We start from the raw sequence: 21,506 nt of genomic DNA on the forward strand, positions 1-21,506 counted from the left end.
CTTCCAGTTTTATAATCTGTGATTGAAATTAGTAAGGTTTAAATGGGAAAACTACACTCAAAAGATTCCAATTTAGATTTCAATAGTAAGTCAGCTTTCTGCTGGATTAATGAAGATTTTCCTCCGTGTTCGGATTTGGAAGATATTGGGCAGTTACACAAACGTGACTGTGGTTGATATGAAACCTCTGCATTTTTGTTGGAAAATTATGTTTCTGCCAGCTCATATACTTCTAAAAATATTCCCATTTAAAGTGATAGGTCAGTCTGGACATGTCAGTGTAGAAATTGGCAATTTACCTTTTACGTAAAAGGGGTGAAAATAGGAATATACACTTATATTTTGCTGTACCTGCATTAAAAAAAACACAAGAAACAAAGTGGTTACCCGGGGATGGTTGAAGAGGGAGTAAAGAACAGCATGGTGGGGATGAGACTTCCAAATGTATAACTTTCGTATTACTTTGAGTCTTGAACCATGTACAGATATTTTCTCTAACTATATTTAGATTTTTAAAACACTAAACAAAAAAATTTGGTGACAGTTACAAGCATTTTAAAGATTGTTTTGTTCAGAATTCGAACCATAAAATATAAGAAATAAATAAATGCAATTAAGAGTGCAGTCATCATTATATACTCCTATTTGTTTGGTCATCTTCTCACGTTAGTTTTGGGGTGACTTAAACATATTGGATATTCTAAAACATAGATTTGTGTTTACTCTAAAACATTGATGTTTAAAAATACTATGGCCGTATTAAAAAGCAGACTCAAGATAGAATTTACGGAGGAAAACTGTTGGACTTAAACAGAAATTTGTTGGTGTGCAAACTGGCCCCTGCACATGGAGGGCAAGGAGAGATGGAAGAAAGAGTCAGGTCACTCCAGATTGGTAGGTGGCGGGTGTAATAAGCAAGGCAACTCACATACGAGGCTTGTCTTGAGCGGCTACAAGACGAGTAGATTTCTGCACCTGCCCTCCAGAATCTCAAAAGTTTATATAGAGCCCTTAATGGGGTTCAGTCCAAACATCACCTCACTCTCTCAAGGCTATGTCCTTGAAACAGCTCTGGCTATGGGAATAATGTGCAGATCGTCCATTCCAAGGACAGGGAGGGGGTGAGGAGCCTCCAATTGCCCGGTTGCTGGTGTCCAGCTCACGGGTCAACCGGTGTCACATCCTCTCCATGACCTCTGCTGACAGAATTGTACATTTGCATAACATGTGGTTTGGTTGATCCAGTGGTCTTAGAAGGTGGGAGATGCATTATTAGGAGTTGGGTGTGACAGAGGAAGGTACTCTTGCATGGTGACGAACTTGTTCCTGGATTCAGGGACCACGGGAACTTCCATTGTTGGGAATGGGAGCAGTAAGTGCTGTGGACAAGCTACATTTTAAGTTATTTTTAAAGTACTTTACTCACACTGGAATTATTTTAACCTGTCAAAATGTGACTAAGATGTCAACAAAATTCTCTTTTTCCAGATTTCTAGGTGCTAATGTACTTGCATTAACAGTAATGAAATGTGATGATTTAGTAATTTTATTTTAATTAGAAATGTGATTGATTTTAACCTTTATTTAAGAAAAGAAAGGTAATATGGATGTATTCATTTTACTATGGAAAAAAAGGTTCACCTTGAAATTCTTAATACCATAGTCCTTAAAACATCAAACTGTTCAGTTGGAGAATTTGCTTTTGCTTATTGATAGCTGAAGACCTGCTGTTGTTAATATCTTAATTATTTGCATTTATATTAATACAATGTTGGGAAATTATGCTGCATTCTTTTTACAGTGGTGTTTTTGCTGATTGATCTCGTCTCTGAAAATATAACAGAGCACTAAAGCCATTATCATAGTTCTTAAACATTATTATTCTTGAACAGGGATGTGAAATACAGGGCAAATTGTGGAAAAAAGTGCTGTTCTGGAAAACCACTCAATCCTTTTAAAGTCAAAGAGATTAAACAATTTGGAATTTGAAAAAAAAAAACCACACTGATAGATAAAGGTATATAAGCTCACTTAACTATTAATGATACAAATTAATCTGCAGAGAATTAAAAGCAGCGTTGTTAATGATAGAAGACACGTGCAGTTAATAAGGACATTACTTCTCATTTGGGGTTAGGTTGGCCTCTCATTTATTAATATCTGTTTAAACTACAAATAGAAAGAACTCCATTTTTACCAGACTTGTTGTCACAAGACCCAGTCTCTAAAGAGAAATATCGTTGATGGAAAACCAGAAAGACTAAATAGATGTATTTGGTCTCACAGGCAGTCCATTAATTTGCTCAAATTAAATATTATCTTTAAATATTGAAAGGTTAAATGTACACTGATAATGGATTTAGACAGCTATTAAGCTGTAATTGCCTTCTAATGTAGTTACTAAAAGACATTTGATATAACATATTGAGAAGGAAGAATTAGGGACTTTTCTCTACCTCAGTTTCAACTGAGAGTTTTATAGCTTTCATTCTGGCAGTTGTAGGAGTTGGATAACAACAGTTTTTTTTTTTTTTTATGGGAACGCATACAATATACATAAAATATTCAGTGGGCAGGTTGTAGAGGAGCTGCATTTTGTTCAGTGTACTTCATCCTTTCCGCAAATCTGCAACATTAATACTGACAAATCAGCTCTCCACCCCCAATATTTTTCTGTTAGATAAAAGTCAAGTTTCTGAAAATGTTACCAGTGTATGATCTCTACCCATCTAAGTTGAATTAGTGTTTTGTGCCCTGCATATATGGATACACTAGTGACCAAATTAATCTGAAAATTTCTCAGTCGGCTGGAGAGTTCCATCTAGCTCAGGTAGTCAAACTGATGGCTTTTGCTGGCTGGATAGGTAGCTTCCTTTTTAGTGTTTGAATTGTTTCATTTATGGGATGATGTTTGCACGTTTTTACAGGTTGCGTTTTGTGAGTTGAGTTTCCAGGTTTAACAAATTATGGTTAACCCAAGAACACAGGCTGATTGATTTAGTCAATCACTTGCCTCTAAAGTTCAGTGAAAGGACAAGATATTGTTTGGAAAAGAAATGTGAAGGAGAGCTAGAGCTTCAACACATCTTTTTCCTTTTGAATGATTTGAACATAATCGAAGTATGAGTATGCGTCGGGAAAAAATTACCTGCAGTTAAGATATCGAGCCAGGGACTTCCCTGGTGGCACAGTAGTTAAGAATCCGCCTGCCAATGCAGGGGACATGGGTTCAAGCCCTGGGTTGGGAAGATCCCACATGCCGTGGAGCAACTAAGCCCGTGTGCCACAACTACTGAGCCTGTGCTCTAGAGCCCGCGAGCCACAACTACTGAAGCCCGCATGCCACAACTACTGAAGCCCGCGCGCCTAGAGCCCGTGCTCCGCAACAAGAGAAGCCACGACAATGAGAAGCCCGTGCACCGCAACGAATAGCAGCCCACCCCCTCGCTGCAACTAGAGAAAATCTGCGCACAGCAACGAAGACCCAACGCAGCCAAAAGAAAAAAAGAAAAAAAAAAAGATATCAAGCCAAAGTATTTTTGAATTGAACAAAGAAAGGGAAAGAAACATGCTGCAGTTGATCCCTGTCACTCATCAGATTTTTGTGTTAATAGGCAGCCTCTGCTAGTTGTTGGCTAACTGTTCTGTATTAATGTTTTGGTTTAGTTTCCTTCTTTTTTTTCAGAATTCACTTTGGTTTCACAAACCATTGTCGAGGAATAAATGTGTGTGAAGGGCTGTTCGGGGGCCTGGGAAAGATGTTTAGCTTCTTGGTGGTGCCAGGGCCACTGCATGGCGCCCCCTGGAGGTGTGCTTGCAGCACTGCACATGGCCACCCTGCTTTGTGCCTTCAAAGCAGAATGTGATGATAACTGTTTTTCATTGAACTTCTAGGTACTTTCACAAATATATTTTTAATCCTTTTAGATCCTCTAAAGTAGCTTATTTCAGTCTTACAAACAAGAAATCATGTTCTGAGAGATTTTATAAGTAACTTGCCTAATTTAAAGTGGAGAACACATGAATATAATATCAGGCAGAATAGAAAAAAAAATGTAAGAATTTCAAACGCCATAGGATCCCAGAGGGAGACACTATTACTTTCACTGACTATGGCCAGGGTAGAATTTGTAGGGAAGTCGAATTCAATGTGTACCCTTTTTAATAAAACCAGCAATATACCCTGTAACAGTTTTCCTGCTTACTCAGATAGATGTTCTGCTTTTTCCCCTCAACCTTATTCCACATTAACATTAAAAGAGTAGAAAAATCACATACTAAATTTTACTGAGATAGTTAAGTAGAGAAGGTAATTGCATTATCCACAAGAGTCTAATGTATAACATTTGTAATCCTTTAAAGTGGAATTAGGACTCTGTCTTCTCAGCATACTGTGCTGACCTTAGGTTTCACTTGTTAAAGCTGTTCTAGAAATCTTTTTAAAAATTCTGAGCCACTTTATATTTTTCTTTTGCATTTAGATGATTTTAGAACTATTTACCCGCTAATCATAATTTTCCATTAAATGTTGATTTCCAAAAATTTGTTTAATAATACGACGTTAATATACTTTGGTATGACTTTCCGCCCTTTATTCCCTCTTTCCTTCTTCCTTCTTTTCCTCCCTCCCGCCTCCTCCCTCCCGCCTCCTCCCTCCTTCTCTTCTTTCCTCTTCCCTTCCTTCTTTCCTTTCTTCCTTCCTGCCTTTCTGCCTTCTTTCTCCTCAGAATATCATCTCTCTCTTTTGTCTTTATTTCTCTCAAAATAAAGTTAAATGGAAAATGTGGATTCCATTGGTTGGGCTTGTTATAGTCTAATGTTATAACATCCTAGGGCTCTGTGAGGCTGATTTGAAGACTTCCATATTTAATACAGCTTTTAAGTCTTTTATATCATCTGCATATGCTGAGAGCAGCCACTTGCTTCACTACCCTGAAAGCCTTGAATATGATGATACACCATATTCTCATTCTTGATATCTTCTGATCCACTATGTACACAGTAGCCTGGAGAGCTTTGTAAACTTTTCCACCCAAACTAAAGACAGTAAATACATAAACACAAGGAGCTTGGGGACTTGGCTGAAAGTTGCCACCCAAGACCTGAAATTTAGTTGCATGCTGGTACAAAAAATAGCCATGCAGCTGAAGCTCAGGAAGACGTCTGATGTTTGATGTTCATCCCATCTCACTGTGTATTCCTGGGTACCCTTTCTGTTTACCCGGATGGAAAAAGCAGTTTTAAAGCAGTGCTCTTGGGGATGGAAGGGTTTTTTACAGAAGTCGCAGTCGTCGTTCATTCCGTGCCGTTCTGCCTTCTCTCCTATTAAATACCGGGGGAGTCTTGATCTTAAGGCTTTATTAGATTTAAACATTGTTGCACGAATGAAGTCCAGACAACAAAACCACCAAAAGAGGACGTTAAGTGACTGCCACATGTAATGTTATTTTCTTCCAAATTATTCAAATACTTTGGTTGATGGCAAAGGTGGAATTTTGCTGATGTCTGAGTTCCTCTTGTAAAAATGATCCATGCCTTTTCATATGAAACGCTTTTATTGAGTTACTAAATAGTGGAAGTGTTTTGGGTGGGGAGGGGAATATATATGTGTGTATAAACACACACAGACACCCATCCATATGTGTCTGTACCTGAAACAGGATTTGACATCTATGATTTTTTTCTCCCTCCGCGGTTCGTGTTCTTAGTATGACATACATGAGTGCAAATATGTGAAGAGAATACCCTGGAAGTTTTGTGCTCTACTTTACCGCACTGTGATTGCTTCTCTTGCTGTGCCATTCATTTCTGATTTAAATATCTAATGACGCTCATCAAACAACATTTAAACTTTCTATGAGATCCTGTAAGTGTTCCTTTAGATCATATTATGAGTAACAATGGCTGAAATGAGCTTCAGTGGAGAGGCTGCGGTTCAGACTGGGGCTTCTGCAGCTGTTGGTGATGGCAGGAGCGCCTGACAATTGAATGGCAGCCATCCAGTTAGTGGCATTTTGCCCATTAAGCGATGTATAAAAACAGTGTTACACTATTGATACTATGTATAAAATAGATAACTAATGGAACCTACTGTATAGCACAGGAAACTCTAGTGCTCTGTGCTGACCTAAATGGGAAGGAAATCCAAAAAAGAGGGGATATATGTATACGTATAGCTGATTCACTTTGCTGTACAGTAGAAACTAACACAACATTGTAAAGCAACTGTATTCCAATAAAAATTTTTAAAAATTAAAAAAAACATTAATTTATTCCACACACAAAAAAACTGTAATGGAAAAAAAAAAAAAACAGTGTTATTGGTACAGTATGTTTCATTTCTGCATCATTTTTGGGTTCAGCCCTGGCATGTTCTGCGACCTGCACTTTTCTCTTCTTGGTGATTTAAAAAAAGAAAAAAAAAAAAACTGACTACTTGAAGGTGGTATTAGCTACATGAATGAAATTCCTCAAGAAATGCCTCTTTGCAATTTGAAACGTAGGCATCAGCCAGTAATTAATCTATTTTAAAGTGAATTCATCCTGGGGCTGACAAAGAAGTGTAGTAACTAATTTTCTAAGATAGTTGGAAAGTCCTTCCCGTGTCATAAATGTCAGGATTAAACCTAAATTAATTATAAGATATTAGTGACCTTAATTTTATTGATAAGCTAAGTTCATGTAACAGAAATCCTGTTTAGTTGAATTTTAACCATCATTTCTGTGTGAACTAGGGTAAGTCACTCTGCTAGTGTTTGTGAGGGGTCAAAAGATGGACACAGAATAGTTCCTGACCTCACAAAGCTTTGTGAGCATGGTTGGAGACATAGGTACATACAAATAGAGGTGCTAGATCAAATGGAATTAAGATATTTGAAAGAGCTAAGCAGAGGAGTCTTTGCATGTACAAAGCCATCAGCGGAATGGTTGTTGAAGTCAAGTGTGTTAAAGAATTACCTTTGAATTTCAGATATTTCTGTGTCACCGCGAACTTCCTGAGAGCTGACTGAACGTGGTGATTGCCATTTGATGTTTAGTCTAACGCTCTAGGACTAATTTAGCGTAGAAAATATACAATTTTTCCTGTCTTACCAGGAAGAGTAGAAGCCAGAAGTTGAGTTTGTTTTTTTCTTTGTGCTTTTTCTTTTGAATCTGATTTCCCTCATCTTATCTTTCCCTAGGCTTTTGAGGAGGAGGATATATTCTGAGGTATATTTTAAGTAAGTTGAGGAAAGTGACTTGGCGAGTGTGAATTCCTAGGTTAATCCGTGTGCAGGGGAGACAGTGAAAGATGCCACCTCAGAGATAAAGAGCCATAAAGAGCCAAAAAGAACATTGCAAGTTTCTGGTGGAGGTGGGACACATGAGTACTGTGACTGTACTTCACACAGGTTAGAGGAGACATAATAGAGGTTAGGAGGCTATGTTCCAGAGTTAGACTGTAAAGTCTGAACCCTGGCTCTGTCATTCGCCAACTGTGTGACTTTGGAAAAGTTAATCTACCTCTCTGAGTCTCAGTTTCCTCATCTGTAAAATGGCAAGAGTAATAGCGTCCCCTTCATGGATTTGTGAGGACCAAATAAGCTAATCCATATAGAGCACTGTCTGCAGTGCTACATATTTTTTAAAAAATAACACTAGCAGCGTTAGCTATGATTGATTTTATGTGCCCCATCATGGAGGGGGAGAATGTTTTTCAAAGTGTTTCAAAGAGTAACATAAAGAAGATGCTTTTGGCGTTGACATTTTGGTCACATGGAAGTGAGGAAAAAATGGACATTTCATTCAGTACCATGCAGCACTAAACATTAAACAGAGAGGTTTTTTGAGATGCCCGTAATGATTATGGTTTGGATATTTTAGAAAGTTGGACATAATGGATACCTGACTCAATCCATTTTTTATTGGAATCAGTGAAAATGGATACATAAAGATTTAAGAGGAGGGGGACATTCTTTTCTCCACAGCTGGTCATGAGCCCAGTGTAGTTGGCAGTAAAATGGATTGTTTGGAATGTGTCCCTAAAATCCTGTAATTTAATTTTCATTATTTATATAACACAGTCAGTATACGTGGCACTTTACTGCACACACACAAGACCAAATTTCTGGCCTGTGTAATTTCACCAGAGAAGATGCTGTAACGGAAATATTTGTGCCTACCAAATTACTACAACTTGGTAACCTACCACCACTGAGTGACAGGGTCCTAATCAACAGGGGGATAACATAGTGTTAGAGGTAACACAAGGGGTCAGAAACCGGGATAAATAGTCTGGCATGACAAAGGGGCCCATGTTTTATTTCATATGAAATCAGGGACTTTGAGGAATCCAGAAAAACAAGTTTTTGAGTATTGAAGTTAGAGAAAATAGCAACCAAGTTGGGTGCTACCAAGTAAGAGGAAACAAAGTATTAAAATAGTTTTTCTCTTGTAGCAGTCAGCTTACTTTGTTTTATACACTTTAAAAAATACAACTTAGGAAAGAGTGTCTTGATGTGCGTTTAAGAGAAGATAGAGTAAGATTTCTAGAAAACTCTAACTTGGAGAATCTTTGGATCCCAGCAAGTATTCCAAGTTAAAATTCTGGTTATCAGTGGCCCCTCAGTGAATAGTATTAACTTCTGGAAACCAGGTTGTTTCCATAGTGATTGTATTGTATTGGCCAGGTTCAAAAAACACGTGATTTATTGGACTTGATTATTTTCTGATTATAGTTCTTAGTTTTTGAAAGAGTCAACTGGGCCAGGGGTAAGCTAATAACTTATTGCAGGGGCGGAAGGCACAATCGGTGAGGTAGTTTTAGTTTGAATAAAAAAGATATTCCCGAGATTAGCAAGAGGAATCAGAATTGAGGACTTTGTAAGCATTCAGGACCAAAATGCATTCAGCATATGCTAGCATGCCACCAGGAATCAGAAAGAATAAATTATTCTGACTCCAATCCTGGGCAAGATCCCTGTGTGGCTGCAGAATCTAATTATTATTATTATTATTATTTTTTAATGCATTTTAAATTTATTTATTTATGGCTGTGTTGGGTCTTCGTTTCTGTGCGAGGGCCACTCTTAATCGCGGTGTGCGGGCCTCTCACTGTCGCGGCCTCTCTTGTTGCGGAGCACAAGCTCCAGACGCGCAGGCTCAGTAGTTGTGGCTCACGGGCCTAGTTGCTCCGCGGAATGTGGGATCTTCCCAGTCCAGGGCCCGAACCTGTGTCTCCTGCAGTGGCAGGCAGATTATCAACCACTGCGCCACCAGCGAAGCCCAGAATCTAATTATTTTACAAATCATTTCAGTTGCTGACCACGGCTCACTGCCTAAAGGAAGATTCCCACCTAGAGGGAGTGACCCCCCCCCCCCGCCCCGCCCAGCCCCACCCTGGGATTCCCTTTGAGAGTTGTCAGAAAACAAAGTAATAAGTCCATGTGTTAATCATTCAAATAAACTAAGTACAATATGCCCAGCAAATCGGTTCACACATTTGCTATTTCAAGAAACTGGGTTTCAAATCTTATCCTATATTTTATACGTTCATGTTTTTAAGCATCACTTAGACTTGTTCCGATTACTGAGCAGAGTCAGAGGTTCATCTGAATACACAGCAGAGCGCTAGGTCCTTGCAGTGGGGTAGGGGGTGAGGGTTGGTGAGGTCACACCCCTCATTCACCCCTCAGTTGCATGGCAGAGAAGATGAGCGCGACGACATTCGATGAGAATTTAAATTCTGGTCCGAATTGATAAAACAGATTTGTTATTTTATGTCCTCATCCTTGTTTTTCTACATCACCAAATCACTGCACAAATGGCAGTTTGTTTTCCAGAGAGATCTGGGGCCAGAGCAGCAGGTCACAAAAGCAAGGGTTTTATAGCATTGTTTTTCAGCCTCTTTTGGCTGATTTGAATTTCCCTGGGCAGAAGTTTTCTCCCAACTCTTTCAAAGTGCATCACAAAGATGGCCTAGGAAATGTTAAATGTCTTAGAAAATTTAGATGGAGACAAGGCTTTGTTAGGGAAGTTTGCAGCTGTTTTTTTTTTTTAATTCCTTTCTTAGGAGCAATTCTAATCCTTAAATTCCTCACGCAGTGGGTATAAATAGACACCAGTGGTGGTTGTAGATGCCTAGCTATATAGCTATATATTGACTAGATCTACAGGATGTCAGAACAACTAGAAATTTTTAATAAATTTTGTCAAACAACTAGCCAGTTCAGTCTAACCCATCAGAATGTTTTATTGTAAATATAAGCACAGATGTAGCTTTGACAGAAATTGTTTGCACAGAATAATTTATAGTATGATTTTGAATTCATCCAGCCATAGCCTTTTAGGAATCCTGTCATAGAATATTATTTTATACCTTCACATTTTAAAAAGACAAGACCGATAGCATTGAATAGGAAAAGTGCAATTAAACTGAAGTACATTTTTAGGTGGCAGTACAGCCTGCCTTGTTTCAGCAAGGAAGGTGTTTGAAGTTTCAAAACTGTAAAAGTGGATTTGTAGTAAAGCTCTGTCTGTTTCAGAGTACTGGTGACTCCACAGCTGTTGGGAGTCTGTCTGGAATGGGCATGGAACTTTGTAGAATGTTTCTGCCCGGGAGCTGGAACACGATCCACCCCCAGCCCACACAATGTAGGATCTGTGCTTTTCTTTCCCTGATTCTTTCTTTTTCTCCATTTTCCCCCTCTTCACTTACTCTGATTGATGGAAACACGTGCTGGGAGCTTTCCCTGACATTCTTTCCAAACACCGAAAGTATGAAATGTTATGGTGGTGCTATGTCTATTTTTGAAAGTAAGGCTGTTAATGTAAAGCCCATGTTGATATACTGGGATGAATTATAATGGTGATATTATTACAGCCTTCAAAGCTGAACATTTATTATTTTTCTCACCTACTTTTTGTTGCTGATACTTGATCATAGGAACATGTTGTACATCTGGTTAATTTGGGGGGACTTATTTGTGGAATCCCAGACGTTAGACTTTGATTCTTCTTTATACCTTGTCCAGTACCCCTCCTATGATTAAAAAGAACCAAAAAAACAAATAGAAATATAATCCACCACAGACTCACTTGGCCACTCCTCGTGCCCTAGTCATTCTCATTATTATTATAAATGCTTAGAGTGAAGGTATTTTGTTGATTTATCATTGATTTTGCAAATACAGTAAAAATCGTGTTGTCTGTTTTAGCTGCTCATCATGACTCTTTTTTACTTTTAAACATTCAATTCAGTAACTCTTGTTTTGACATATGTATTTCAAAATGTTAAATGTCTTTTTGTATAGGAGGTCATGTTGGATTTCAGAAGCCAACAGAAATTGATAGTGTGCCCTCCTGAATGGAACTCCTAAGTTATGAAAAAATTAACCTGTGGGTGAGATTATTTTTAAAGTCTGTCTTGATGTAGCATAGGTTCCTTAGAGGAAGGGCCCATGTCTCCCATAATCGTACTGTATCCCTTGTTCCTGGTAGATTGTGTGGCCTAGAGAAGTTATTTAATTATTATTGGCTAAATGGGTGAATGAAAAAGTGAATAGGAGAATCCAGCCCTGAATTTAACAGCAAAGGTTCATTTTCCTTGGCACCTGTTGCTTGATTGGAAGACAAAACTGTTCAGTCATACATGATTAAAAGTATATATGGACTTCCCTGGTGGCGCAGTGGATAAGAATCCGCCTGCCAATGCAGGGGACACAGGTTCGATCCCTGGTCCGGGAAGATCCCACATGCCGTGGAGCAGCTAAGCCCACGTGCCACAACTACTGAAGCCCTAGTTGTGGCAAGCGGGGGCCACTCTTCATCGGGGTGCGCGGGCCTCTCATTATCGCGGCCTCTCTTGTTGCGGAGCACAGGCTCCAGACGCGCAGGCTCAGTAGTTGTGGCTCACGGGCCTAGTTGCTCCGCGGCATGTGGGATCTTCCCAGACCAGGGCTCGAACCCGTGTCCCCTGCATTGGCAGGCAGATTCTCAACCACTACGCCAACAGGGAAGCCCTGGGTCTTGGGCTTTTAATTGGCTGAGCCTGGAATTGAAGGTGAACAGTTTGGTTCTAGAGTTCCTGCTCAAAATCATGAGTCTCTCTGACCTCTGAGAGTGCATCACACCCACACTTCTGTTTAACACAGGCCTGTGCCTGATTTATCTGAACTGCTGTGGAAGTTCTCTAGAAATACGCTTACGTTTAAATATTATCCCCAAACTCTTCTATCAGCTGAGTGCTGAACTCATCATTTTTTGTTTATTTAAAAAGTCCAATCTTTTGAGTTGACTAATAGATGTGTATGTTGGTTTCTCTAAAGTTATGGACCCCTGGGCAACAGGTGATTAATTTCTGCCTCATAAAGATTCAGCTACTGCTTTTAGGAATTTACTTACAAAGCATTGAGTATGCTTATAACATCCTCATAGCACTGGGTCCTCATTTGTGGTAAGTATGCATAAAAATGTACAATTAGGATCTGACCCAAAGAAACTTAAAGCAAGGTCTGGGAGATAAACAGATAATTTATAGAAGTAAGAAGGGAAAAAAAGTTTTCAGAAGAGAAAATGTGGAATCTTAGAATTTTACTCTTGTAAGGGATGTAGAAATTATATCATCTAAGCCTCACCCTGGCGAGGCAGTTGGGCAGAAATCCTTCGGATCTGGGGAGTCAGCTGTAGGATGAGTTATTTAACACCTCTGTGACTCAGTTTCCTTTCCTTGAAAATGGGGTGATAATAATGCTACTTAGCTCCTTAGTTATGTTGTAAGGATTAAACGATGGAATAAACATACACAGAGTACTTAAAACAGTTCTTGCACACAGGAAGTGCTTAATAAATATTATTGTTGAAGTTATCATTTTACAATTGAGGAAATTGAATCCCAGAGAAATCAAATTACTTATTCACGGTTAACCCAGCTAGCTAATGACAGAGCCCAGGCTGGAATCTTGATACACATGTACTCAGTGCTCTTAGTTTATTCAGTAGAATGGTTGGGAGGCAAACCTCCACCTGACAAGTAATAATACAGAATTTCTGCATTTACTCTGGATCCTGAATATATGTTGATCTTTTTGCTGTTCTTCATTTTTTCTTCTGGGAAGTATATATTAAGCTGGTTTTTTGAAAAAAGGATTATATGCCAACATTATGGGAAGGAAAAAAAAAACCACTTACCATACTTTTTTAACTTTTTTTCATACATAAGCCAAATTTCAAATGTATTAATTTTGCCGAATGCCATGGCAACATACATATCTGTTTTTCAGTTCATGGAAGGTATTTTGGGAATTATTGGCTTCTGCGTGCTTGAGCGTTTTCGTCTTTCAGCTATAGAAATCTACTACGTATCCTCTTCATTTTGTGTTTGTGCTTCTATTCAAAATGAGAATAAAAGCAGTTAGTTTCTGGGTTGTAATATTCTTAGTGAACAGTGGCTTTCTAAAACAGTAACACCTTGACTGAAATGAAAACTCTGCCGTATCATAAAAGATATTCTAATTACTGCATCTAGTTAAAAGGAGAATAAATCACTGGGAGATTATTTTAAGTGCCTTAAATATAATAGAAAAGAATAATGGACGTTGAACAGCTTACAAGTTTGATGAATTCAGACTATGGCTGATTTCTGCTGCTTTCTAATGGAAAAGGAGAACATTTTACTTTCATGGTATATTGTCAAAGGTAATTTTTATTGGATAAGATAAGGGGAAACCTTATCTTTGTTGAGCACTTATGTACTAGGCATTAGCCAGGACAGTCCATTATCTCATTTAATCTCATTTAATCCACCCCAATCTTGTAGATAGCGTTATGCCCATCTTACATCTCAGAAAAACGAGGTTCAGAGAATTTAAGTAACTTACCTCAAGGTACACAGCGGCTAAGTGGGATCTCTTGTTGCGGAGCACAGGCTCCAGACGCGCAGGCTCAGTAGTTGTGGCGCATGGGCTTAGTTGCTCCGCGGCATGTGGGATCTTCCCAGACCAGGGCTCGAACCCGTGTCCCCTGCAATGGCAGGCAGATTCTTAACCACTGCACCACCAGGGAAACCCCTATAACTAAATTTTTATTGTGAATTATATAACCGATTAATCTGAAAAATGTACTTTTATAGCTGATTTGTTTCTGAGAGATATGCTTAGAATAGTGTGTAGAAGCATTTAAAGGACAGGTTCAATAATGGGCCAAAATCTAATATGGTAGCATTAAAATTATTTTTATTAAGAAAAGAGAATTTAATGTTGTTGAGATATTCAGTTCAGATACAGAGCAAGACAGTCTAATCCTACAATGTATGCTCATAGGTATCTGTGTTTTTAAATATTTTGTGGCTACCACATTTAAAATGATTATGCTTTCATAATTTATAGTGATTTTAATCGAATTAGCTGAACTAGGATAGCATATAAATAGCATAAAAAAGGAATTCTTCTAAAACTGTGAATACTACACCAAAAATGCAGTTTGCAATACCATATAGAGGTTAAAACGATATTAAAGATAGTAACGTGTATAATAAAATTGAGAAAAGAGCATTTAATAGGAATTTATCTCTTTCTTTATGGTTGTGGAAGGCATTGAGGGATCTTTGTCTTGCTATGATTATTCACATGGTAGCATTTTTGAATTCAGTGGTCTTCAAATAGCATATCATGAATTCACTATGTGAAATACATTTCTTACACACACACACACACACACACACGTGTGCACACACCCAATGACCTCAGCAATGGTGGGGGTCTTACTCTTAAAATATATTCTTTGTTTTGCTGTATTATATTTTTCTGTTAAAGAAAATAATCTGAACAAAATGAGTATGGGACATCGTCTTTAAAAGGAGTAGTCAGTTATTGCATTTTTGAAGTGGAAAGGATGAATGAAGTCCTGTGTACGTAGAAGAAATCTTGAAAGACCAAATACATTGGTTTATTGATAAAATAGATGTTTGTGAAAGAGAAGTTGTACCCTTTCCTTTGCTTTCTCTGTTGTGAGATTTTTATGTCTCAGTCTTAATGCTTGTGGAACAGGGACATATTTGTTGACTTATTTATATAGCTACCTGCCCATATGAAGAATGGTAAATTCATATGCAAAGATTTTCTCTAACCTGTTGCAAAAATGAGTTTCATAATTTCTCAGAAAATATGGTTATACTCTTGATTAGACAAACTGGGGGGAGTGGTATGGTATAACATAAAATATCCTCCCCAGCCAATTAACCTTTATCAGCACATTTACTTATTTGCAAATAAGTAAAGATGTTTGTAACCAGTCAAAGTACAATAGATGTCATCAAGTTCGTGAGTTAAACTTAAATTGTATTGGGTACCTACCCATTAAGCATGCATGTACTCTTATGTTAGATAAAATAGCATCATTATTTAGTGAAGAAAATTTATCTTGTTTGTTTTTAAGATGTTCTGTTTGTTTGGGGGTTCTACAAATTTCCCATGATATGTCTACATCTATTTTTAAATTTGTTTATTTTGCTTCTTCAAGTGTGCTGATTTCTGTATCTTTCAAAAGTTCTGGAAACTTCTCAACTGATGTTGTATGTTTCCTCTTCCTCATTCTCTCTGTTTCCTTTATGGAACTCCTCTTGGAAGGATTTTGGAACTTTTCATTCTATACTATTTCCCTTTTTATCTATTTTATATTTTCTCCCTTTTTCACTTTTCTGTTTCATCCACTAGAATGTAAGCTCTATTAGGATCAAAGTCTTTGTTTTGTTCAACAATATATACCAATTGTTTAAAAGAGTGACTCACTTAGAATGGAGGCACAATGCACAATAGAAGTATTTGTTGAATGAGTGAATGATTTCTGCATAATTTCTTCTATTTTTCAGTTTAATTAGCTTTCATTGCATCTGATCTGCTGTTTAACCCAAATTCGATGTTCCTAATTTCAGTGGCTATATTTTTAATTTGTTGATGTTCTATTTGATTTCGTTTCAGACTTGTCCTTTCACTGTGATTTCTTTTCCTACTTTTATGTCTCTGTTAACATGTTAGTCTCTTTCAAATTATTCTTTTTGTCAAGATATTGGGGTGCTAATCTTTCTTTGTGTTTCTGCTGACTCTTCTGCAGTAGATTACTTTGCGTATGTTTCTAATTTTTGATTGTGAGCTCATCTTCATCTGGGATGTTTGTTTTCTGTGGAAATCTCGTGTTCTGGGTTATAGGAGAGTTCTTACAAAGTGGTTTTATGTTAGCTTCTGCCAGTTTCCCAGGAGTTTCATTGGTCTGGGATCAGTTTTTACATTAATTTTATGGCTCAGGGGTTCCCAAACTATGCAAATAATGTGCATCTAGATTCTGTAAGTACATATGGAAAATGTTTAGAGGTTTCGTTATTCATAGGCAACTCTTTCTTTGCCTACCAGAGCCCTTGCCAGAATCATGTTTCCTTGCCACTTCCTTGAATCAATGACTTGAAGGCAGTAGTCTTTCCAAATCCTTGGCTTCATGCAGGAGTCCTGGGATCTGTCCTTCTGGGAGCATTAAAACTCCAGCCCTCATCCCTTAGGACCCATAGATCTGCTAATGTTTCCAGTTATGTGCTTTCCACTCTGGCTATGGATTTCTTCTGGGAATTTCATTTTTTGAGTTTGAGTAGGTATATAACTTTTTTTTTCATCATTATATTTTATCCAGGATTCTTACATCTTTTTTTTTTTTTTGGAGGAGTGGCTTACCTCAGACTACCATATTGCTGAAACTAGAAGTCCCCTCTCATTTCTAAGTTCAGTTATTATGTCAATATTTGCTTTGTTTGTCTGAATATAGTGTGAAATGGACTCCTGAACTTACAGGGTTTCTGTCAGAAAAATTGAGCCTTCATCCTTTCATTTTAATCTATGAGATCTTCCTGTTATCTTCTTAGAACAAGATGTAAACATCCAGAGTAGATAAAGGAAACCATCTTTGTATCTGCTGTTTGTTGATGGATCACTGCATAAGATATGCCCAACATTGCTATAATTGATCTATTGCTTCACTTTGAATTTAGTATTCAGGGTAAGGTGCTGGTGTAGCACTAGGATGACCAACATTAAAAGTCCTGGGTGAACCTGGACAGTTTGTCACCCTAATCTGGGATCCCTTCCAGAGATCAAAGAAATCCTTTAACACTTTCCTACTGTATAGCCTGCGGGCTCAGGCACCAACTGTGGTGTTATATTGAGACTTCTTCATTAGGACGTGTTTTCATATATTCAAACAGCAAAGATAAATAACCGTCTGTTTAAAAAGAGGGCCTTGAAAGGATCCTAGTCCTATTGGATAGGGAAAATATCCCCAACCAGTGAGAAGGTCTAGAAGCATCATCAAGACTTATTTGGGGGGGACTAGTAGATTATACTTCTAGAACTACATTCAGTATTATTGTGGCTGGGCTGGAAAACCCTCAAGAATACACTTCACATTGATTTTATTGTAGACATCTGTGAGGCAAAGCAGAGCATACGCATTTATCAGCAGTGCAAATCAAATGAGCGAGTGGCAACAAAATCACTCCTAACATCTTTGCCCTTTTTTTCTCTTGATTTGAACTAAAGACATATGTATGGACTCGAAATCCAGACTAGCAAATGAGGGTCCACCATCATGATAACCATCTCACCTGGGTGACTTACCATGTGCTTATAGGAGCAGTGGATTCTCTTGAATTAAAATATTTATCACTCTTGGCTAAGTCTCATAGCAGCCTGGGAGGTGAAGTGGAGGCGCTGGTAAAGAAGGACATCCAGTAACCTGTCCTGCAAGTGACAAAATGCCCACCAGCCCCTCCAAACACAGCTTCTAAATGATGCAAACTTTAAAAAATTCTTAAGATCTTTGGCCACTACAGCTAATATAAAGACCCACCCCTTAACACACACATACACACATGCACACACGCACTTTTCACTGTTTTATGGGCATGAGAATCTCCTATTATTAACAGCACACAATTCAAAAAGCTCGGCAAAAGAGGAAGGAAACAGTTGAGAAAGGAAGGTAGTGGCCAGAATGCTAGAAAGCTTGTTTTCAGTTTTTGCAGAAATTGATACCATAATACTGTGCCTTTTCTTAAAGGTTTTCATGTCAGAAACTGGAAGTACTTTCAAAAGCAGGATGGGAGACACAAAGAAAGAATGCTCTGGTCCAAATTTATTGAGTTGTACCAGCAGTAAAACACAAAATGTAGACTCCCCAGAAATTTTAAAATATTGATTTATTACTTATATCCTCAGTCTTTGGAAATCTGTCTTGTGGTAATTCCAATAATATGAGTCAAATACAGCATTCTGCCATAGGTCTTATATGGTGGGGCAGCGTTCCAATAACTATAAATGTTATATTTTCTGATACTTACGTGTGAATAATTCTTTGTGTTGACTGCAATTATGCTTTTGCAGAGTCACTAGTTTTTGAAAGTCTTTGTATGTTTAGGGTGCACTAGGTTACTGTAATTATATTCACTCTAATTCTGTTCTTTTGTAGCCATGTTCCTATAGTGCTATGATATTATGGCCCGAAGCGGAAAAGAGGTTTTAAGAACTTACTGTTGCTCCCCTCCCTTGCCTCCCACATTCTTACCGTTGTTACATACAAATACATTTTTGAATATTGGAAGAGTTGAATTTCTAGAACTTTCAAGAGTAGTATTTTTTTCTGTTCTTCACAGCAGGAAAAAAATGGACTTACTAAACGTTTAAATAATTTTGAGGTCTAGGGACTACTTGAAACATGAATAATGAAAAATAGTGCAACTTTAGCATTTACATTGGGGCCAGATTAGTCTGCTAAAAAGTATGAAGTACAGTTTTATGTAGAATGTGTCTTAGATTGAGAAAGTGGAAACATTAAAAAAAATGCTTTACTGAGATCCTTTTATGGATTTACTGGTTTGTTCTCATTGATCATTGGACCATTTCCAGATGTAAAATATTACTCTCTTGAAATTACTATAGATTCTATTACCAAGACCAAGTGCATGTTTATTTTAATAGCCATTTTCCTTCTGATTTTTAATACTGAAACTCCTACAATACCTTCAACTAATGATTTGTTTAACTCTCTACCTATTTATTGGACCAAGGCATAAGTTTGTACACAGTATTTTTTTCTCTTTTCTATTCCACATTTTATTTCTGCTTCAATTAGTGTGTACCTTGAGCAAAAATGAGGTGATTTTGTTCTTTGTTTTAGAATTTGCCTTTGAGAAAAATATGTCTTATTGCCACTTTTCTTGGTTGATCTAGTAGGGTTCACAAACAATGAAAAGAATAAGAAAACTCATTTTGAGAGCTTGATAGTATTATAAGTTTCTTCCTTACAATAATCAGAAAAAAGAATGAATACTACTTTTGTTTCTAATAGGGCAGTCTTGAAAATTTCTGCTTACATATTTTCTGTTGCTTGTATCTTAACTAACAGAAGAATGACCTCTACACTTTTCCCATTTTAGTGTAGAATTTGGATTCATCGTGGACTGCTAAGGTTTTCTCACCTTGAAAATTTATGGCAGGACCTCATGTCTTCATGTGCTGAAGCCCCTGTAAGAGTTTGCTAACTCATGACTTAAATACCCCAGTAGAGATCACATTAAAGTTGAAAAATGGGGAGCTCCTGCCCTGAAATACCATATATTGAGACTATTTCTAGCGGATTACTGGGAACAGTGTCTCAGGAGCTGTGGTGTCGTTGGTAGTCTTAATGCAGGTTATAGCCCTGTTGCTCAGCCAGCATGTATTGGCTCTGGTGAAGTCCCTTCATGGAGAGTTGTGCTTTGAGGAAGGAAGCAGAACCTCAGTTTCCCCATCTGTACGGTGATGATAAGAATTCCTTGTGCACATTTGTTCTGCGAATGGATGAGACACACTAGACTGGTACAGAGTTGCTGTTCTCTGTTAGTCTTTTTTTTTTTTTTCCCACTCATTCACCCCTGTGTTGTTTTTTTTTTTAATTCTGTCAATATCTACTTTTTTTTCAAGATTACTTTTTAAAAAAATAATTAATTTATTTTTGGCTGTGTTGGGTCTTTGTTGCTGTGCACAGGCTTTCTCTAGTTGCGGTGAGCAGGGGCTACTCCTAGTTGTGGTGTGCGGGCTCTCATTGTGGTGGCTTCTCTTGTTGTGGAGCACGAGCTCTAGGCACTCAGGCTCAGTAGTTGTGGCTCGCGGGCTCTAGAGCACAGGCTCAGTACCTGTGGCACAGGGGCTTAGTTGCTCCGCGGCATGTGGGATCTTCCTGGACCAGGGCTCGAACCCGTGTCCTCTGCACTGGCAGGCGGATTCTTAACCACTGCGCCACCAGGGAGGTACCCACCCCTGTGTTACTGTGTTCACATGCTCACAGGAATGTAGTGAAATATAAAATAACATCACGTTGTTTTCTTTTTTCAGGCTTAATATTCTTTAGTGCAGTTTTAGGTTCACAGCAAAGTTGAGGGGAAGGTTCAGAGATTTCCCATATACCCCCTGAACCCACACACGCACAGCCTCCCCCATTATCAGCATCACTTGCCAGAGTGGTGCATTTGCTACCGAGGATGAACCTACATTGACACACCATAATCACCCAAAGTCCCTAGTTTGTATTAGGGTTCACTCCTGGGGTTGTATATTCTGTGGGTTTGGACGAACGTATAATGACATGTATCCATCATTATAATATCATTCAGAGTATTTGCACTGTTCTGAAAATCCTTTGTGCTCTGCACGCCCTCCCTGCCACCTTCCCTGCCAGCAACCACTGATCTTTTTATTGTCTCCATAGTTTCGTTTTTTCCAGAAGGTCATATAATTGGAATCATGCAGTATGTAGCCTTTTCATATTGCCTTCTTTCACTCAGTCATATGCATTTAAGGTTCATAACATGATCTTAAAGCTAGAGATGTGATAGATTTTACAGTCTTGCAAAAGGGCTTTTTCAACTGAAATCTACATTTCCTTTGAGAAGAGTTCTGATTGGCTTGCACAGAGAGCCCTAGGGTCATGGGAAGGAAAGAAGGCAACTCCTAACTTTCAAGTCCCAACTCCTGCTCTGCTGTGTCAGACAGTGGGAGAGTCTGGATGGACGGCCTGGTGGTCAGAAACCGAAGCCTTCTCTTTCTAGGAGGAGGGAAGAGGGTGAGGAGCAACTGACCAGTAAGTGGGGAATCTTAGAGTGTCCGGCCAGTTCTTCCATCTCTTCCGTAGACATACTGCCACTTCCTGAGTTATGTGTCCCCTGCTCAGGAAAGCATCCACGATGCCCTCACTCTGCCTGGCACTTACCTAGCTGACCTATTTATGTGTCCCTTTCTTGTGTGTCTGGGTCCTTTCCCTTCCAAGCCTCCGTGTGAGTTCCTTTACTGCATCCTCAGTGCCTGGCACAGTGTAGATGCCCAGCAAACATTTTCTTAAAAGAAAGAACAGAGGAACAAAGAAGGAAAGATGAGACATTAAAAAGTGGAGGAACATTGAGGAGGAAGACAGAAATAGGGCCATGAAAAGTGTAGTCTTGGACCTCCTTTGGGCTC

General features: G+C 38.4%; 1 protein-coding gene and 1 long non-coding RNA gene across 13 annotated transcripts in view; one reads left to right on the forward strand and one right to left on the reverse strand.

Annotated features, from left to right (window-relative positions):
- The window catches only part of TCF4 (transcription factor 4), a 354,962-nt gene that overhangs the window by 28,506 nt on the left and 304,950 nt on the right, over nucleotides 1-21,506 (forward strand). The gene's annotated exons all lie outside the window — the stretch shown is intronic.
- LOC309610649 overlaps nucleotides 1-21,506 on the reverse strand; it is a 64,558-nt gene that overhangs the window by 7,042 nt on the left and 36,010 nt on the right. Inside the window, exon 1 of the long non-coding RNA XR_014234103.1 lies at nucleotides 1-21,506. This exon is cut by the window's right edge and continues 36,010 nt beyond it. This is a non-coding gene — a long non-coding RNA (uncharacterized lncRNA).

This window comes from Balaenoptera borealis (genome assembly GCF_965194805.1).
Source record: "Balaenoptera borealis genome assembly, chromosome: 14".
NCBI classification, from domain to species: domain Eukaryota; kingdom Metazoa; phylum Chordata; class Mammalia; order Artiodactyla; family Balaenopteridae; genus Balaenoptera; species Balaenoptera borealis.